The 21,135-nt window shown below is 37.4% G+C and overlaps 1 protein-coding gene across 10 annotated transcripts in view; it reads left to right on the top strand.

The window, feature by feature from the left end:
- WDR72 (WD repeat domain 72) overlaps positions 1-21,135 on the top strand; it is a 221,291-nt gene that overhangs the window by 46,125 nt on the left and 154,031 nt on the right. The gene's annotated exons all lie outside the window — the stretch shown is intronic.

Below are 21,135 nucleotides of genomic sequence, written 5' to 3'. Positions count from 1 at the left end.
GTCAGGGGAGTGAGCTTGAAAGTATATTTCACTGAAGCCATTGCATGATTTCTATTGATTAGTCAGTGGTGGTTTTATGTTGTATGTTATTAACAGACTGGACAGTTTATAATATCACAGTTTAGAGCCATACTTCACCAAAATAATTGCTATTTTCTTTACATTTGACTTTCCTGCGTTAAAGATGATGGCTAATACACTGGTGTATAGAGCGTGCCGCGCAATACCTTTACATTTATACCTTGCTTGACAGCTTTGATAGGCTTTCATGCTCATTTCCCATTAGATTATCACAACTTGCAGGGTAGGTGGAAGAGGTATGACTCTTCATTCTATTGATGAGGAATTTGTAGCTCTGATTTGTAAATTTGCAAGATTGCACAACTAATAACTACTTATCCAGTATGAGGGTCCCCATTGTTCTGTGCACAATATATTCAACATTAGGAGAGTTTTAGAATTCTTAAGTAATTTACCAACCTGAGTGACCGTTGAGTATAATAGACAAAATAGATTCTAAAGACTGAGCTTTCTCCAGGCCTTGCTAAAGAAGGCTGGCCTTGAGCAAGTAACTTGGCTTCATTGCATGTCAATGTCCTCATCTGTGAAATGGGAGTAATAGTATTGCTTTCCTGTTAGGATTAAATTAACTAATATCCACAATGCTTGTAAAGAGCCTGATAGGTCCTAAGCCCTTAGTTATAGTTAACTAGCTGTAACCAAAGAATGCAGTAAGATCTTGACTTCTGCTTATGGAGTGTGATTCTGTAAAACAAATGTGCTTATAAATGTGTGCAATTGCATATTTTCAACTGTGAAATTGTGAATACTTGCTAATCGTATTTCTCCTAGAAAATAGAATCTAGCAAAAATAAAGAAATAATGGGAACTCACCAGTGTTTATTATTCCATTGCCCTATCGGGATCCTTTTCAGGCTATGCAACTTTTCATTTATATATTTTTTGATAGGGTAGCCAATAAAGGCAGGAGGCAAAACCACTAGTACTTCTTAAAACTATATCTATTCCTACATTGCATTTAAATTTTGCATTTCATTTTATAATCCCCAAATACATAATCAAATGTTGTAGAATATTTGAAAAATACAGAGAAATATAAAGAAAAACAACTAATCCTATCCTACCACCTTAAGATAACTGCTATTAATATTGTGGTCTACATTTTGTCAGACATCTTTCTATATCAATAAATAGATGTCTATATTGCATTTCATTCATGGTCCTGGCAGGAAATTGAATTTAACCCAGGTTAATGAAGGGTCAAATGAAGAGACTTTAATGAAAGACCTATTTATAGGGGTGTGGATAGGGATTAGGGACCAGACAAGGAATGAATAGTGAGGCTCACTGGTAGTATCAGCTTTTACCACCTCTAGGGCTGAGCAACAAGGAAAGAAAATAGTGTTACAAAAATCCAGTGTGAGCTGAAGCCAAGGAGAAGTGGTTATTCCCAAGTCATGGAGGAGAAACAGCTCCACCAGAAATGCAGGACTAAGACAAAGAGTTGGTAGAAATTCTTTTCTCCCTCCTTCTGCAGTCACCTTCACTAGTTTAATCCAACTGTAAGCCAGAAGAGAAGGACATTCAATTTAGACATTAACCGGGGGCACAGAGCAGGGCACAAAGGGTAGGGAAAGGATGGAGTGGTTTGTCAAATGGACAGTAATTGGCATAGTGGCCATTATGGACACACGTACTTGAACTCAGGAATCTCTTATAGTTGGTAATTTATATTGCTTCCTATAAAAACATTTGTTTTGGAACTGCTGTATCAAATAATATGTACCTGATTAGTGCCAAATTAACCTATAGAATAGTTGTTACAGGTGAGGCTATGAGGCTGTATGTATCTTGATCATCTACATCAGTAGTTTATAAACAACCTTTACTCAGCCTGAGATACAACTTATGATGGGTGAAAATATTACTAATGATTATATCAATGTCTCCACATTTTTGATGTGACTCTTTGCTTTTCCAAAGCCTCCTGCCACTGACATATGACTTCACTGGGCTCCACAACACTGTACAAGTGGCTGACAGCCTAACTTTCCTCACCACACTCATTCCTTCTGATTAAGTTTATGTTGTTCCTTTTAGGCTGTGTCTGGTATTTGCTTTGTTTTGGATGTCCTTTAACCTCGGCAATTCCAATTTTGTTTAAAATTTAATGAGCTACTTTTTCTTTCCCAAGCTGGGTTTCATCTGGCTAAGATATTTCTATCACGTTTACTGTACTTGATTTCTATTTCATCCTTTTCCTGTAGAGGTGGGGAAATTCAGGATCGGGAAACTTCCATTTATAGTCTCATAAAGCTAGGGGGAAGAAATGCTAGCTAAGACCAAAACGATTAGGCTGAAAAGAGGTCTGTGAGTGTATAGAATATGCTTGCTCACTGATGTGCCTGGCACATCAATAAATGAATAAATGGAAGAACTAACCCAAATTTTCTGGGATATCAGTAGATTGAGTACAAATGAGTTCACCTTAACATTGGCCAGTTGTGACGGCTTTTAGGTCATGACTACCCAACTGTAGGTAGATCCTTAGCATTCTCCTCCAAACCTCTTCTAGGGTTTCTGGAGTTCATAGGGCATGTCTCACTTCCTTGGGTATAACTGTCTTATCTACTCCAGCCAAATTTTCCTGGTTTATTCCATTTAGCATTGCTAAAATGTTCAAACTTAAGTTCCATGTGTGAACAAACCTATTCTCTGCTCCATTTCTCCAGAACTCTGCCTCCTCTAACTATATGAACAAGAAATAAATTGGCACTAAAGCATTTATCAGGTCTTTCACTACTAGAGCAACTCTAGAGTTCGTAGAGAGAAAATAGGAGGTGTCAGTGGGATAAGGATTTAAGAGAAAGGGGTCTAGAAAGAAATAGCAACTACTTTGAAGACAAAATAATTAACTCTCAACTATGCCAAAAGCCTGCCATGGTGGAAGGCTGGGGGTTGGGGTCTAGGTCAGTCCCTGTGCCACCTTCCCCCAAGTGTGAAGGATAGGACATGAGACTTCTTCAGTTTTTCACAAACACTTCATTACACCCTATTCTTGCTTTATTCATAAGATTTACTTATTATTTATTTATCCATTTTGGTAGAATGTGTAAGCATATTCTTTAGCCACACACCCGTCATGCCTATTTTTATCTAGAAATCATTAAGAAGTTTCTTTCTGTGACAGGTGGCATGGATACCTACATGCCAGGGTAAAGTTTGGAAACATAGGTGGGCACACCCATCTCATGGGAGAGGCAAAGAACCAAAGTAGAGATGCGTTTATGTGACAGTGGTCTGGCTAAAAATGCAGCACTGCCAGGTTGGGAGTGATGAGGGCCTGTAGTTCAACTTATTGATTTGCTGCATGTCCCATGATGTTTAGACCTGATTAGGGAAGGAAAAAATTGGAGATGTCATTTTGATTAATATTTGAGCTCCCACAGTGTGTTTTGCACTGACATCTCTGGGTGGCTTTGTCCACCTCATTGCTGGGAGACACAATAGGGATAATGTAATACTGATTTTTTTCCCTTAAATACACACCAGAAATAAATCTCAGCATGGATCTCATTATTCTTTTAAGAGTTGAATTTAAAATAGTTCTGAGGACTTTTCTGTTTACAGTACTGGATTTACATAGCAGAAAACTTGTGTAATGAATTTATTGTGTGTTATTAATATTACAGGTCTTCTGTTATTATTATTATTGAAGGTCTTCTGTTAAACTTATAGCCTGTGTTGTGAAATATGCCATATTCAGTAAACAACTGAATTTTTTGTGGGAAAAAGAAATCTTACTTGCTTGAAAATAAAACATTTCTTGATAAAAAGGTCAGAAAAACTTTTTCTGCAAGGACTGGATAGCAAATATTCTCAGCTTTGTGGGCCATATGATCCGCATCACACCTACTGAATTCTACCCTTGTGGGACAGGAGAGGCCAAAAACAATGTGTAAAGGAATGGGGGAGGCAGTGTTCCAATAAAACTTTATTTCAAAAGCAGGCAGCAGGCTGGATTTTCCCTGTAGCCATACCTTATAGACTTCTACTAGTGATGATAGTTTTTTTTAAAGGGTCATTATTTTCATAATAATCCATTCTAAAGCAGTTTATAATTTTTAGTCCATTATACCTTACTGACCCTGTATGGTTATACCCATTTTTCTGGTGAGGAAATGGAACACAGATTTTTCTGTCTGAAGATATGTAGGCTAGGTGTTGACCTGCCCTAAGATGTGTCTCTTTCTTTTCTTTTGGTGTGTTTTCCACTGTACTGTGCAACAGGAAGTAGATGGAGGTCAGCTTTTTGAGACTGTCAAGCAGGGAATTAGATAAGAAGAGCTCTGAGAAGAGAAGAAATGGCTACCAGAAAACCTGCTAATGCTCTCCTGTAGAAGGTCTCCGACTATCTCTCAGGGCTTGGCTCTCAAGTTACACACAGTTCTAACAGCTCCGCTCATCTGATTTCCCAGATGATGGATTAGAAACAACAAATTGCAACTGGGGAGACTGTTAGTGGCAGACACTCTGACAGCAGAAGTGACAGCTGACAGGAAGGGAAGAGAGGCACAACTATGAATCACTGCTCAAGGCAGTCTTTCCGCTGCTCAGGAAGCTCTTAGATATGCCTGCATGAGTTATGGGCAGATTGCTGCCAGTTTGCTTACCCTGACTCCTGCTGAGGAGCTGGGCTTTCTCCTTCCCAGGCACTCTTGGCTTCAGGAGGATATTTGAAGGTGTTATAGCCCCAGTGGATTTCAGACCTGAGGACTCTCAGAAATTGCTTGGGGTCTGGCATTCAAGGGAACTGAATGAAGTCTTTGGCCAATGAATGGGCAGAACATAGGGGCCATGTATGTCTGTCTGTTCATTTCTTCCTGTTTCTGTTTAGGTAATGCGAGCTTTGTGACCTTGAGCAGAAAGCTTTACTTCTGTAGTCTGGTTTGTGGACCCATCCTCTGGCTCTGACAAAGTTTCTCTGGGAAAACACATTCTGAGTTCTAAAACAGCCCTCTATAAACAGACCACTGGAACAAAGCCCATGCATGTGAAATCAAAGAAGTAAGGATTAAGATAGTACACCTCTGAGTTATTTTCACCACAGGTGTTAATTTTTCTGTATCTTAATTTCTTTTTCTTACTTAAATTAGTAGCAGTTAGCTAAGAAAATTATTCAGTCTACTACAATGCCATATAAATCAAGCATTTGTTTTTCTGTGGTTTCAAAGTACATAGTCTTAAAAGAAAGTTTAAAAAAAAATAGAACTATTAGGAAAGGTAAGATGAGGTTTGTCAAGTAATACCAATAGGCCATATTTTTAGAAAACATCCAGTTTAACTTTCCATCTTTCACTATAACTCTGCTTTTGTTTTAATTGTTTAGGGTGAGGGATGTATAGATACATGTAAGACACAGTTTTCCAGAAATATGCAGGCATACTTTTCCCCAATAGAATAGAATTATGCAGTTAAACTCTTACTTTGCCACTCCAAAATATCACACGTCACTACGTGAGAGGTCATTTTCCAGTCCACAAGTTTTACTTTGTTGCCCTCTTTTATAATATAGAGTGTTTAAAATGAAAGTGTAAAAATTTCACTACTGACCAACTCTACCATTCTGAGAGACACTTTCACTTGTATTCTCATCAAGGTCACCCAGTTGTAGATATAGTGGTAAAGTTATGTTGTGTCCTTGTCAGCATAATCAGAGTATGACTTTCATTGTATTTGCGTTAAAGGTAGGGTTTTTTTGTATGTGACATCTGGCAGGTCATAGGCTCTCCAGTATGTTGTTTTCTCAAAGCCACATTATTCTGTTGTGGTAGATTACAGATGGACCCCTCTTGGGATGATTGTTTTTTGAAAAGAAAAATAAGATGCATTAAAGTACAGGGTGGGAATTTGCTCTATATCACCTTTTCTAAGCCCTTTTCTTCTTTACTGTAATAATCACTGATGCTATTACTCAACATGTATTTTTAGTTTACTGCCTATTATTTGAATCTTTATTTCTTCCTCCTCGGCCTAGTTATTACACTACTCTGTAATTTGAGACTTTGATTCATGTAGTATCATATGTGTGTGTGTGTGTGTGTGTATGTGTACATGAGCATGCACATGCATACACTTGTGTATATGAACTTGTCTGTAGTTTAACTACTAAATATTTGCACACTTGTCAGAGTGTTATGTCTTGAGTAGGAATTAGTGTCCAGAGGGGTGATGACCATGAGCCCTGGGTTTGAATTCTTATTCTACCCTTTTCAATCAATATTACCCCAGTCAAAGTTTAACTCTTCAAAGACTTACCATCTCCTAATGGCAGTTAGCACTGGATAAACATTAAATTATTTATTATAAATCCTTCCTATATTACCATGCCAGTTTGCACTTAAAGTTTCACTGTCCCTGTCACCTATCTCCCCATCTCCATTCTAGTTAAGCACAACAATTGTTTCTTGTTCCAAGGAAATGCATACCACTCTGAAGTACACTAGAATTATCACATATGGCCTTCTTCCTTAAAGAACTTTCAACATAATCAGGGAAAATTTGTACCTCTGAAACAATTTGAAAAATGTAAGACAACATATAAGAAAATAGTATGTGGAGTATGCTCAAGTGCCCAAATGTACTGATGAGTATTCTAGGCTCTTTGCTGGAGGGGGGATGAGGGTAAATTAGTGTGGGGGGCATTTTTGTTACTTGCTCTCATACAACAATGTACTTACAATTTCAGGGTTAATGTCTGTCCTCCTCACTAGTCTAAAAATACCAGAAGGGCAAGAATTGTGTCTGTCTTATTCTACTGTTCTGTTCCCAAAAGTTAGCATAGCACCTGACACATTGGAAGAAATCAACAGATACTTGTTGAATTTAGCTGAAAATTTAAAAAATATTTAGCTTCCATAATCATATGTCATTACATATGACTCATTATTCTTTCCTAATGTGTCAAACTAATATTATTGCTTAGTATTTAAAGACAGAAGAGTCTGCCACTGTTAATATGTTCATTCTTTGGCAAATTACTAAATTGATCAGAGGTTTAGTTTCCTAATGTGGTAATGATACTTAACACAATGTTGCAGAAAAGATGTGATTAGTTACTATATATGAGAATACTGGCTTTATTTTTATTAGCTACATATGTATATGTGTATCACATGATTGCTGTAATAAAAAAGAAATCAGATCAACAAAAGAAAAATAGATTAGTGAGAATTCATAAAAATTATAACTTTTGTGTTTCAAAGGCATTATGAAGAATGTGAAGACAGCCTACAGAATGGGAAAAATTATTTACGAATTGTGTATCTGATAAGGGTTTAATATGCAGAATATATAAAGAACACTAAGTACTCAGAAAGACAACCCAACTTTAAAATGGACAAAAGACTTGAATAGATATTTTTTTCAAAAAAGATGAGCAAATTGCCAAAAAGCATATGGAAAGATTATTGACATCATTAGCCATCAGGGAAATGCAAATCAAAGTCACAGAGATTTCATATTCACTAGGATGCTTATAATAAGAAAAATGGAGAATAAGTTTTGTGAAGGATGTAGAGAAATAGGGAATACACGTATATAATATAAATATATATAAAATTACATATATATAATATAATACATTTTATACAATATAAATTGATGCAGCTACTGTAGAAATCATTCAGACAGTACTTCAAAAGTTAAACATAGAACTACAGTATGAACCAGCAATTCCACTCCTAAGTGTATCCCAAGAGGAAATGAAAATATATGTTCACACAGAAACTAGTACCCAAATGTTCATAGGAATGTTATCTGTAATAGTCAAAAGGTAAAAATAACCTAAATGTCTGTCAATAGATAAATGGATAAACAAATTGAAGTACCTTAAAGGAATGCAGTACTGATAGATGCTATAATATGGAGGAACCTTGAAAACATTATGCTAAGTGAAAGATACTAGGCACAAAAGGTCACATATTGTATGAGTCCTTTTATAGAAGATACCCAGAATAAGCAAACCCATAGAGATAGAAAGCAGATTAGTGGTTGCCAGAAGAAGAGGGGAGGGAAGTGTGGGACGTGATTACTTAAAGGGTATGGGATATTCTTCAAGGATAATGAAAAGTTTTGAAACTAGACAGAGTTAGTGGTTGCATAGCATTGTTAATGCACTAAATACCACTGAAGTATACACTTTGAAATGGTCCATGTTATGTCAATTTGAAGTCAATAAAAAGAAAAAACAGAAACAGAAAATACAAAGACATTTTACTTATTTATTTATTATTTTATTTAAAAAATTTTTATTAAGGTATTATTGATATACACTCTTATGAAGGTTTCACATAAAAAAACAATGGTTACTACATTTACCCATATTATCAAGTCCCCACCCATACCCCAGTGCAGTCACTGTCCATCACTGTACTAAGATGCCACAGATTCACTATTTGCCTTCTCTGTGCTACACTGTTTTCCCCGTGATCCCCCACATCATGTGCACTTAACATCATACACCTCAATCCCCTTCTCCCTCCCTCCCTACCCACCCTCCCACACCCCTCGCATTTGGTAACCACTAGGTCCTTCTTGGAGTCTGTGAGAGTGCTGCTATTTTGTTCCTTCAGTTTTGCTTCATTATTATACTCCACAAATGAAGGAAATCATTTGGCATTTGTCTTTCTCCACCTGGTTTATTTCACTGAGCATAATATCCTCCAGCTCCATCCATGTTGTTGCAAATGGTAGGATTTGTTTCTTTCTTATGGCTGGATAGTATTCCATTGTATATATGTATCACATCTTCTTTATCCATTCATCTACTGATGGGCACTTAGGTTTCTTCCATATCTTGGCTATTGTAAAAACTGTTGTGATAAACATAGGGGTGCATATGTCTTTTTGAATCTGAGAGATTGTATTTTGGGGTAAATTGCAAGGAGTGGGATTCCCAGGTCAAATGGTATTTCTATTTTTAGTTTTTTGAGGAACCTCCATATTGCTTTCCACAATGGTTGCACTAGCTTACATTCCACCAGCAGTGTAGGAGGATCCCCCTTTCTCCGTATCCTCGCCAGCATTTGTTGTCCTTAGTCTTTTCGATGCTGGCCATCTTTACAGGTGTAAGGTCATATCTCAGTGTGGTTCTAATTTGCATTTCCCTGATGATTAGTGATAGTGGAGCATCTTTTCATGTGTCTGTTGGCCATCTGAATTTCTTCTTTAGAGAACTATCTCTTCATATCCTCTGCCCATTTTTTAATCGGGTTATTTGCTTTTTGGGTGTTGAGCCATGTAAGTCCTTTATATATTTTGAATGTTAACACCTTGTCAGATATGTCATTTACAAATATGTTCTCCCATACTGTAGGATGCCTCTTTGTTCTGTTGATGTTGTCCTTTGCCGTGCAGAAACTGTTTAGTGTGATGTAGTCCCATGTGTTCATTTTTGCTTTTGTTTCCTTTGTTCAAGATGCATTCAGGAAGAAGTTGCTCCTGCTTATATTCAGGAGATTTTTGCCGATGTTGTCTTCCAAGAGTTTTAGGGTTTCATGACTTACATTCAGGTCTTTGATCCATTTTGAGTTTACTTTTGTGTATGGGGATAGTCAATAATCCAGTTTCATTCTCTTGCATGTAGCTGTCCAATTTTGCTAACACGAGCTGTTGAAGAGGCTGTCATTTCCCCATTGTATGTCCATGGCTCCTTTATCATATATTAATTGACCATATATGCTTGGGTTTATATCAGGGCTCTCTAGTCTGTTCCACTGGTCTGTGGCTCTGTTCTTGTGCCAGTACCAAATTGTCTTGATTACTGTGGCTTTGTAGTAGAGCTTGAAGTTGGGGAGCATAATCCTCCCAGCCTCATTCTTCCTTCAAGGATTGCTTTGCCTATTCAGGGTCTTTTGTGGTTCCATATGAATTTTAGAATGATTTTCTCTAGTTTGTTGAAGAATGCTTTTGTTATTTTGATAGGAATTGCATTGTGTCTATAGATTGCTTTAGGCAGGATGGCCATTTTGAGGATGTGTTTCCATTTATTGGTATCTTTAATTTCTGTCATGAGTGCCTTGTAGTTTTCAGAGTATAGGTCTTTCACTTCCTTGGTTAGGTTTATTCCTAGGTATTTTATTCTTTTTCATGCAATTGTGAATGGAATTGTTTTCCTGATTTCTGTTTCTGCTAGTTCATTGTTAGTGTATAGGAATGCAACAGATTTCTGTGTATGAATTTTGTATTCTGCAATTTTGCTGAATTCAGATATTATACCTAGTACTTCTTCCTTGCCAATCTGGATGCCTTTTATTTCTTTGTGTTGTCTGATTGCCGTGGCTAGGACCACCAGTACTATGTTGAATAGAAGTGGGGAGAGTGGGCATCCTTGTCTTGTTCCCGATCTTAAAGGAAAAGCTTTCAGCTTCTTGCTGTTAAGTATAATGTTGGCTGTGGGTTTGTCATATATGGCCTTTATTATGTTGAGGTACTTGCCCTCTATGCTCATTTTGTTGAGAGTTTTAATCAGGAATGGATGTTGAATTTTGCCAAATGCTTTTTCAGCATCAATGAAGATGATCATGTGTTTTTGTCCTTCTTTTTGTTGATGTGGTGGATGATGTTGATGGATTTTCAAATGTTGTACTATCCTTGCATCCCTGGAATAAATTCTACTTGATGATGATGGATGATCCTCTTGATGTATTTTTGAGTTCGGTTTGCTAATATTTTGTTGAGTATTTTTGCATGTTAATCAGGGATATTGGTCTGTAATTTTCTTTTTCTGTGGTGTCTTTGCCTGGTTTTGGTATTAGAGTGATGCTGGCCTGATAGAATGAGTTTGGAAGTATTCCCTCTTCTTCTGCTCTTTGGAAAACTTTAAGGAGGATGGGTTTTAGGTCTTCACTAAATGTTTGATAAAATTTAGTGGTGAAGCCATCTGGTCCAGGTGTTTTGTTCTTAGGTAGTTTTTTTGATTACCAGTTCAATTTCATTGCTGGTAAATGGTCTGTTCAGATTTTCTGTTTCTTTCTGGGTCAGCCTTGGAAGGTTGTATTTTTCTAGAAAGTTGTCCATTTCTTCTAGGTTATCCAGTTTGTTAGCATATAATTTTTCATAGTGTTCTCTAATAATTCTTTGTATTTCTGTGGTGTCCATAGTGATTTTTCCTTTCTCATTTCTGACTCTGTTTATGTGAGTAGACTCTCTATTTTTCTTGATAAGTCTGGCCAGGGGTTTATCTATTTTGTGTATTTCCTTGAAGAATCAGCTCCTGCTTTCATTGATTCTTTCTTTGGTTTTATTCTTCTTGAATTTATTTATTTCTGCTCTAATCTTTATTATGTCCCTCCTTCTACTGACTTTGGGCCTCATTTGTTCTTCTTTTCCTAGTTTCATTAACTGTGAGTTTAGACTGCTCATATGGGATTGTTCTTCTTTCCTGAGGTTGGCCTGTATTGCTATATACTTTCCTCTTACCACGGCCTTCACTGCGTCCCTCAGATTTTGTGGTGTTGAATTATTGTTGTCATTTGTCTCCATATATTGCTTGATCTCTGTTTTTATTTGGTCATTGATCCATTGGTTATTTAGGAGCATGTTGTGAAGCCTTCATGCGTTTATGGGATTTTTCATTTTCTTTGCATAATTTATTTCTAGTTTCATACCTTTGTTGTCTGAGATACTGTTTGGTACAATTTCAATCTTTTTTAATTTACCAAGGCTTTTTTTGTGGCCTAGTATATGATCTATTCTTGAAAATGTTCCATGTGCACTTGAGAAGAATGTGTATTCTACTGCTTTTGGGTGTAGCATTCTGTAGATATCTGTTAGGTCCATCTGTTCTAGTGTGTTGTTCAGTGCCTCTGTCTCCTTACTTATTTTCTGTCTTGTTGATCTGTCCTTCAGAGTTAGTGGAGTGTTGAAGTCTCCTAGAATGAATGCATTGCATTCTATTTCCCCCTTTAATTCTGTTAGTATTTGTTTCACATATGTAGGTGGTCCTGTGTTGGGTGCATAGATATTTATAATGTCCTTTATCATTATATAATGTCCTTCTTTGTCTCTTGTTACTTTTTTTGTTTTGAAGTCTATTTTGTCTGATACGAGTACTGCAACTCCTTCTTTTTTCTTCCTATTAGTGGAATGAAATATCTTTTCCTCTCCCTTCACTTTCAGTCTGTGTATGTCTTTGGGTTTGAAGTGAGTCTCTTATAGGCAGCTTTTAGATGGGTCTTGTTTTGCTATCCATTCAGTGACTCTGTGTCTTCTGATTGGTGCATTCAGTCCATTTACATTTAGGGTGATTATCAATAGGTATGTACTTATTTCCATTGCAGGCTTTAGATTCATGTATTACCGAAGGTTCAAGATTAACTTCCTTACTATCTAAGAGTCTGACTTAACTCACTTAATATGCTATTACACACACAATCTAAAGGTTCTTTTTTCTCCTCCTTTTTCTTTTTCCTCCATTCTTTTTATATTAGGTATCATTCTATACTCTTTTTCTTTCCCTTGATTGACTTTGGGTATAGTTAATTTAATTTTGTATTTGCTTAGTAATTAGGTTTTTTACTTTCTTTATTGTGGTTTTATTCCCTCTGGTGACAGCTATTAAACCTTAGGAACACTTCCATCTATAGCCGTCCCTCCAAAGTACAGTGTAGAGATGGTTTTTGGGTGGTAAATGCTCTCAACTTTTGCTTATCTGGAAATTATTTAATCCCTCCTTCAAATTTAAATGGTAATCTTGCCAGATAAAGTATTCTTGGTTTGAGGCCCTTCTGCTTCATTGCATTAAATATATCATGCCACTCCCTTCTGGCCTCTAAGGTTTCTGCTGAAATGTCTGATGATAGCCTGATGGGCTTTTTTTTTGTATGTGATCTTATTTCTCCCTCTGGCTGTTTTCAATAGTCTGTCCTTATCCTTGATCTTTGCCATTTTAATTACTATATGTCTTGGTATTGTCTTCCTTGGGTCCCTTGTATTGGGAGGTCTGTGCACTTCCATGGCCTGAGAGACTGTCTCCTTCCCCAGATTGGGGAAGTTTTCAGCAATTACCTCCTTAAAGACACTTTTTATCCCTTTTTCTCTCTCTTCTTCTTTTGGTACCCCTATAATGTGAATATTGTTCTGTTTGGATTGGTCACACAGTTCTCTTAATATTCTTTCATTCTTAGAGATCCTTTTTTCTCTCTGTCTCAGCTTCTTTGTATTCCTCTTCTCTAGTTTCTATTTCATTTATCATCTCCTCCACCGTATCTAATCTGCTTTTAATTCCCTCTATTGTCCTCTTCAATATTTGGATGTCCAATCAGAATTCATTCCTGAGTTCTTGAATATTTTTCTGTACCTCCGTGAGCATGTTAATGATTTTTATTTTGAAATCCCTTTCAAGAAGATTCATGAGGTTGATGTCATTTGAATCCTTGTCAATAGTTGTATTCATAATTTTACTTTGAACCAGGTTCCTTTGGCATTTCATATTTGTATATGGCACCCTTTTGTGCCCAGAAGTTCTACTCTCTAGAGCTGCTTAGCCCCTGAAAGAACAGGGGAGTGGTATTGGTGCCTTGGGGGAGGAAAGAGCTGTTTCCTGATTCCCAGCTGCTATGCCTGTCTCCACTGCCTGAACCAGTGGGCCAAGCACACAGCTATAAGCCTCTATGCTTTACGTTTGTAGTTGCTGTAGATGGGTCTTCCCTCTGGCTGGCCTAATGCCAGGGTATGGTTTGCCTGTTTGCGAGCCAGGTGGGGTTGGCCGAGAGAAGGGCGCAGTAGGCTGCCTATCACGGAGGAGGCCCTTGGAGCTGTGTAGCCAGCCAGGGAGCTGGAGCACGAAGATCATGAAAGTTCCCAACCTGCTGGACAGAGTGCACCCAGACAATTTTGTCTACCTGTCCTTTCTCCTGAGCAGTAAGCTCTGTGCCATCCTTTCCCCTTTAGCATCCCTCTTGCTGTTAGGAAGTCTCTAAGACTGCCCACCTTTCTTTTGTCTCAGAGTAGCACAATATGGATCCCTGCCTTTCACAAGTGGTTTGAATCTCTGTCTCTCCAGGAATTCTGCCTGTCTTAGCTTTCCAACCCCCTAATCACGAGAGTACCATGCAAGCATCATGAAATATAGGTTTGTGCTCCCAGCGCAGATCTCTGGAGTTAGGTATTCAGCAGTCCCAGGCCCCACTCCCTCCCCGCTCTGTTTCTCTTCCTCCCGCCAGTGAGCTAGGCTCGGGGAAGGGCTTGGTTCCTGCCTGGTCACAACTTTGGTATGTTACCCTGTTCCATGAGGTTTATTCTTTTCTCCAGGTGTATGCAGTTTGGCACAGTCCTCTTTCCTGTTGCTCTTTCAGGATTAGTTGTATTAATTATATTTTTGTATTATATGCAGTTTTAGAAGGAAGCCTCTGTCTCACCTCTTATGCTGCCATCTTTACAAAGACATTTTAAACAGCAGTATAATGACTAGAATGCCAACATTTGTAGATAATCATTAATGGTTGGTTCATTACACTTCAGTATTTTATTCTATGTAGAGACACACTTATATTATTTTTAAATTAAGATAGTCTTTTATAAGGTGTTATGCTATTATTAACTCATTATGTTAATTGTCAATGTAACAAGTGGGAGCTATGATGGGAAGCTTCAGGGAGCCATTTCCCTTCATTGGCTTCATAATCCACAAGTCCCTTTTTAAGGGACTCTAAATTAAACTAATGATTTCCATTTTGTATGTAGGGAACACTTCACTCCAATATCAGTAATACTTGTGACTGTTCAACAAGAGCCATCAGAGATATTTTCATATCACATTACAGTTGTCACCAATATCTCAAAGTATCACTTATGTTTATCCGTGCCATAAACTTTAAGACACACTACTAGCTCTTGTTATTTTACATATTAATAAAGCATATGTTTGTTTTTAAAAATATTTTCATAATCATAGTTGAGTATAATTGATATCCTTTATAATCCTATGTCCTATGTATTTCATTTCCAACATGATAAACCAGTGTTGTGAGAAATGGTTCATTGGCTTTCCCTGCTGAAAGGATTCATGGCATGTAAAATAGTTAAGAACTCCCTAAACAATTTTTAATGTGGAGTGTGTTGAATTACTCAATAGTAGCAGTGCAATTGGGGAATATAGGTCAATATCTACCATTATATTTTAAATATCAGAACAAAAATAGGATAATAATGAAGAGTTTAACCTTATTTTCAACTGCAGTAAATCCAGCAATTAACACTACATCACTGAAGAGAAGCATATGAGTCTCATTTTATAGATTCTTTTACTTCAGTGTAAGGCCTTGTTAGGTACTTTTACATGCATGTGTGCTCACGCACATGCACACACACACACACACACACATGAATGCATGCATCCCCCCCACAAACACTATAGATAATAGTGTTCCATAATTCCATTTAGTGAACATGGCTGCTCTGTGGCTTCTCCTTGGCGTGACGCCTTCTGCCAGAATTTTATATGGATACTTGGAACATTTGTGAGTTTCACAGCTGCCCTGTTTGGTGAAGTAAACCAAAAGGAGCCATCTGCCCCTCCCCAGGCTGCCTTCTTTCAATTCCCTACAACTTCCCAGCAGCCAGCTGCCACAGAAACTATTGGAAAGCAAGACTCAGTGGACTGTAATGATTGTTATTCTCTGGGAAAGTAGGTTCTCTGATTTGGCTGAGAGATAAAAGATATCGGATGCATTTGATTCATCTTGTGTATCAATAATATCCAACTTCTACCTTTAATTTACTTGTTAGGTTCTGATGAGAAAGGTCTTTTGTGTTTCTAGGGATGAATCAGGTGAAAACAAATCCAAAGGTTAAGTCCTTGGCTTTTGAGTGGTGAGCAGAGAATCTGACTGTGGGAATATTGTCAGATTTTACCCTGTATGCTACAAAAAGTTTTCACTGCTAATCTCAGCCTTGTCAAAAAAAAAAAAAAAAAAAGCATGGATTGGCCCACTATTTTCCTCAGTTCTTTTCACATTCAAATCAAATGCAAGTGGACTCCATTCCATTCTAGGCCCTTGTTCTGAGGAGAGAGGGGGCTTCTTTCAGCCTCTTGGAAGCATCTGAGTACCAAGTAAAAAGCTCTGAAAACAGAAGTTGTTTTCTTTTTTAATTATTTTTTGGTAAAGCAAAAAACAAAGTTTAATTCACGTGAGTTATTTAAGTGTGAATATTCTTTTTTCACTGCAGAAATATGGCATGTTTCATTACTGTTTGCTCTCTCGGACTTTGCTTAGCTATTCTATCTATCTATCATCTATCTCTGTATCTATGTATCTATGTATCTATCTACCTATGTATGTATGTATGTATGTATCTATCTATCTATCTATCTATCTATCTATCCATCTTTCTATCTATCATCTATCTTATCTCTCCAAAATCTGAAAAATCGAAAAACCCTGTGAAACCAAATGTTTTGGATAAGGAAAGGTGGGCTTCTATTACCTTTCTCTGTCATTCTCACTGAAGTAATTGATAGTTTTCTATCACATGCTATCTATATACCCTGTGTCTTTGTTTCCTTTCTTCCTATTTATTTAATACATTTTAATCTGGCTTCTGCTTACACTATTCCAATGAACTGTTCTTCCTGAGGTTACCCTATTGCCGATGTCATTCTCTGGGTGGCAGGTATTTGATTTGTCTGCAGTCAATGTCCTCTCTCTCCTCCCTCTGCCTTGCATGATATCACCTTCTCATGATGGTCAGTAGCCCCTCTTTTTCAGGTTGTCCTGCTGCATGCTCTCTCTATATTATTCCCTCAGTGTATCTCTTTGGGTTTTGTTTTCCTTGGGATATCTCATCAACACAGATGCTTTTTGTTGTGGTGGTGGTAAAATATACATAACATAAAATTAGCTATTTTAACTATTTTTAAGTACACTGCTTAGAGACCTCTATCTCCAGAACTTTTTCATCTTCCCAAAGTGAAACTTTGTACCTGTTAAAGAATAAGTCCTCATTCCTTCCTCCCCTCAACCCTTGGCAACCACCATTCTATTTTCTGTCTCTCTGAATTTGACTACTCAGGTACCACATATAAGTGGAATCATACAGTATTTGTCCTTTGTGACTGACTTATTTCAATTAGCATGTCCTCAGGGTTCATCTGTGTTATAGTATGTTTCAGAGTATTCTCTTTTAAAGGCTGTATAATGTTCCATTGTTGTTTTCTAATTCATAATTGGGTGGGACAGTGGCAGATACCAGAAAACCTATCTATGTTCCTGTAAGACTCCTGGGGTATAAGGTATATGCAACTACCTACAAACCACCTAGAGGAGGAGGCAGCAGATTAAAAACTACAGAAATCACCATGGTGGTGAGAGTAGGATAAAGTGCTCTAGCTACGGAAGAAGAAAAAGGAAATGGTTCTATAGAATTAAGAGTCCACCAAAGACCATTGGCTATCTAAGGAAACTAGCCTTCCATCAAAGCCCTGATCAATAATTCCAAAGGACATTACTGTTTCTTCACCCCATACTATCAATGATGGCTAGTGATAAACTCAGATTATTTGAAAGATCAACCATGTGCTACATTTACTTTGTAAGTTTCCAAAAACACAGAATTATATATTTCAGAGGTATCAAAAACATATAAAAGTAAATTGCTTTAGGGGTAGATGGATTGGGATCTTTATCATCTTTTACATGAACTTTGAAATCTTCCCTAACTGATTACCTTGTCAAACTCTTCAGTTCTCCTCCATATTGCCAGCCAAACATCATGTACTTTAAACTCAGTCCTGAACATGCCTGTCCCCAAGGTCTATGGTGGAAATGCAACTCCACTGCATGGGATTACTGCCCTTTCTAGCTTTTTAGTCAAAACATCTTCCTTCATCACCCTGCAATCACAGACACACAAATACCCTGAAACTTACCCTTTTTGGACCTCTTTTTTTTGTGTGTGCCTTGTTGCATTGTTTTTAGAATTAAATGAGATGCATATTAAGTACTAAGCAAAACACTTAGTATTTAAAAATAATTGATGGTAGCTGCTGGTAATTTTGATGATGATGATGATAAAGAGGAGGAGAAAAAAGTTTATCTTACATTTGATTCCTTCTGAGATAACTGACAGCTTTAAAGGGTTTTTGTTTTGATGTGGTGTATGATTGTTCAGTCCCAGCTGTTCAGTGCATTTCTTCATGGTTCCTGATACTCAGAGCAAGAGGGTCGGAGGAGGGATCATACAAAACATCTTGCCAGCCTTCAAATTTGTTTTTATGACTTTATGCATTTATACATTTAGTTATTTATTTTGTTTAAGAAGCAGGACTTTCACATATAAAGTAGTGAAAAAAGAATAAAAACTTGAGATCTATATCTGTGATACAAAGTAAAATCACTGTCCTTTAAACCCTAGTTGTTGTAGCTTTCCTCTGCTGCATAACAAATTACCACAAATTTAGCAGCTTAAAGATACACCTATTTATTAGCTTACAGTTCTATAAATGAGAAATCCAGGTGAGTTAAATTAGATTTTCTACTTAGGGTCTCACAATGCTGAATTCAAGGTTTAGTCAACTGATCTCTCGACTGGAGGCTCTGGAGAATTCACCTCCAAGCTTATTCAGTCCTTGGACGAATTTAGTTCTTTACAGTTGTAGGTCTGAGGTCCTTGCTGGCTGTTGTCCAGCTGTCACTCTTAACTCCTGGCTTCTGAAGTAAGATGGAGGAAAATTCTCTGGTCCTTGTACATGGCTTCCTCCATCTTCATAAGCACCAATGACACTTAGGATCCTACTTATGCTTTAAATCTCTCCAACTTCCTCTTCTTCCACCAGCTGGAGAAAACTCTCTGCTTTTAAAAACTAACCTAATGTGGCCTGACCCACCTGAATAGTCTACCTATTTTAAAGTCGACTAATTAGAAATCTTAATTATATCTTCAGTGTTCCTGTTTGCTGTATAACAACATAATCACTGAAATGCTCTCCATTCACAGGGGTAGTAATCACATAACAAAGAGTGTCACTGGGGATTTTTCTTAGAATTCTGCCTATCGTATTGATATCCTGGTAGGGTAGTTTCTGGAGGTTCTCATATATAGCTCCAGTGGGGAAGGGTGTTCCTGGCCCATGGTGAGTTTTCTATAAATCCAGGGAAACTGAAGAAGGTCAAGGGAAGAGAGCTTGTTGGGAGAAAGACTTTACTTTCTTACAGCTTGCTTAGCATCGCTGCCCAGGCCCAGCTCCATCTGTCTCCACCAACCATGGCTCATCCTTTCCCTCCCTGCCTGCCCCTTATGGTAAGAACTCCGTGTGTGTGGGTCCTTGATGACTGACTGGCACTAGACCCGTTAGGTACCAGGAATGGAGGGGAGCAGAGAATGGCCATTTTCTCTCCACCCCTTGCCTCCAAGTCTCTGCAGTGGTAAACAACTATTGATATGTAAATGGACTAAGGCTAGGCAGGAGATTGTGGAAATTCTTCCATTTACCTCACAGCATGGGTGAGTGAGTCCAAGAAATGGAAAAGTGAAGAAATGGGAGAAGCATTTTGGGTCATTAGATATAGGAACAGGGAATGAAATTTTACTTAGAGCCGTTGGGGAGCCAGGATTGTAAGGAAGGTACACTGAACATTGGTGCTTTCAACATGACCCTGACATGCCTGCTGGAGCTTTGGTCAGCCATTATGTGCTGAAGGGAAACCACTGTCATGTCCCAACAGAAAATTGATGGCAGTTTAAGTGTTTTTGTCCTCCCAACTGCATTGTATTCCCCCTTTCTCAAAAAAGACTTTCCATATGACTTCACTCCCCTCTGACCAGCATCATATTCAGGATTCTATACCCAATTTTTTCTTTCCTAATACTCTTCCCCTTTCCAGGCAAAATTCCATATCAGCTCAGTTTATCTAATTGAATTAATTGACACCAGATGTGAACACGATAGAATCAAATATTTTCCAGGATACTATAACCCCTAAGTAATTTAACCTTCAACCAAGAGCATGAGAGAAAAAAAATCTATATTTGAAATATTTAAAAATTAAAAAATAAGCATGCCTAGTGTAATAGTCTCAAACAATACAGAGCAAATGACATTTTGCAGTATAATTTTAATGTTTTGTATATAATAGGTAATTATAAACAAATATATTCTTCATATAACATACAAACACTTCTCTATAAACATTCACCTCTTAAATTAGTTGTTAATTCTATTAAGTTTTAGAGGAAGATTCAAAATTAAAATTTAGTTATAGTAGATTCTATGATGTTATCACATGTTTAAGAAGGAGTATTTAATAAATACCTTATCAAGAAAACTCTAGTTCAAAAGTTGGTTAAAATTAATGCATTATTTGTATTCCTTATATATCCCAGCAACTTTAAACCTCTGTGTGTTTTGATCTGTTTTTTTCTTTCACCCCACCTCCACTCCTTTATTCTGTTTTTCTGGAGGTCAGTGGTCAGAATTAGATGTGAGAGTTGAGTGTGCCCAGCTGATAAATGCCAGTGTTGCTCTGAATGTGCTGGAGGCAGTGGCAGAGCTGGGGTTAAGGTCATGGTGGTCAGGTCTTTGTAAAAATGTATTCTCTATACCCTTAAGGTATAGAAGGTTGATGTGAAGCCAATCATGAGTTTGTTATCACCTTTATATAGAACAAAATAAGCCACATCTTTGACAATCTGTTTTACAACTGAATTTATTATATTCATGTATACTTAGGAAAGAAGGTATGTGCCCTTATGCCTAATTTGATATTTTCAGATGCATTCCTTTTCCTCACCCTTCCATTATTTTCTCATTAGCCAAGTTTGATACCTCCAGGATCCCCTGTGCCTGGTCAGAACCCCTGTCAGTTACACATTTTCTAGAGTAAGATGCAGTAACTGTGAAATGGTTTTGTTAGGAAGGGGTCACCAGGTCGATCTCCATACAGTTATGTGAAAAGGCAATGAACTTCATGTGTAACTGAAAATAAATGATAAATGTTACATCACACATAGTGGTCAAATTCCTTGATACATAGAATTTGATTAGAACTATCAGTCAGCTATTTTTTAAATTCATTTTGTTATCATTAATCTACAATTACATGAAGAACATTATGT

Source organism: Manis javanica, chromosome 8 (genome assembly GCF_040802235.1).
Source record: "Manis javanica isolate MJ-LG chromosome 8, MJ_LKY, whole genome shotgun sequence".
NCBI classification, from domain to species: Eukaryota; Metazoa; Chordata; class Mammalia; order Pholidota; family Manidae; genus Manis; species Manis javanica.
The sequence above is the reverse complement of the archived record's forward strand: the minus strand, read 5'-3'. Positions and strand labels throughout refer to the sequence as shown.